The 807-nt window shown below is 50.2% G+C and overlaps 1 non-coding gene across 1 annotated transcript; it reads right to left on the bottom strand.

Moving 5' to 3' along the window:
* Positions 1-2: 2 nt before the first annotated feature.
* Positions 3-76, bottom strand: trnan-guu. Its single transcript has one exon. It is a non-coding gene; the product is annotated as a tRNA-Asn (tRNA).
* Positions 77-807: the final 731 nt, after the last annotated feature.

The raw sequence follows: 807 nt of genomic DNA, 5'->3' as shown, positions 1-807 counted from the left end.
ATCGTCCCTGGGTGGGCTCGAACCACCATCCTCTCGGTTAACAGCCGAGCGCGCTAGCCAATTGCGCCACAGAGACACTTACCTGCGTCGGCATTCAAAACATCCCGTGTACTCGTCTTGCAGTCTCGGTTCCACGATGCGCAAACGCCGTGTCCTTTGACAGCAATTCACGTGTCCCCTTTATTGGGCCACATCTTACAATCAAATAGATATCTGTCCGGCCTACCTCTAAACACAAAGCATTTTCATTGTTCTGTAGAAGTGCATGCCGACCCATCGACGCAACAGGTTGTTTTCTGATCAAACACGTTTCTTTTTTAAACCAGGAACCAGAGAGGAAGTCCGTCATCCAGAGCTTCCTCTCCAGACTGATGGAGGTGGATTGTGCAAGTTCCTCCCTCATACTGATCTTCTTCCTCTCTCTGGTTGTTGGTCTTCATCGGTACTGAAGATGGTCCGGTGGGGAAGGATGCCGACTGGAGACCCGGAGTTGTGGGTTCAAGCAGGGATAATGCTGCAGGTGGATTTCAGTGGAAAGATTCCTGAAACAACAGCAGACATGCTTTACTTGCTACAGTGCGCTGGTCCATTGTGGTTCTGCTGAAGGGAGACCGGACTAGTACCCATAATGAATGTCTTTCTTTCACAGCTCATGTTCAAAGCTGCAGTCTGTCTGGATTCAGAACCTCTGAACCTGCAGAGCTCTCAGCTCCAGCATCATAACAGCTGCTTAGAATCCCTCTGCAGGAGAAGCACCTAGGGGACCTGATCATCTGGATCCACCTGGATCCATCTGGAAGTACTGAA

Source organism: Micropterus dolomieu, unplaced genomic scaffold (genome assembly GCF_021292245.1).
Source record: "Micropterus dolomieu isolate WLL.071019.BEF.003 ecotype Adirondacks unplaced genomic scaffold, ASM2129224v1 contig_2608, whole genome shotgun sequence".
NCBI classification, from domain to species: Eukaryota; Metazoa; Chordata; class Actinopteri; order Centrarchiformes; family Centrarchidae; genus Micropterus; species Micropterus dolomieu.
This window is presented reverse-complemented; position numbering and strand designations above follow the sequence as displayed.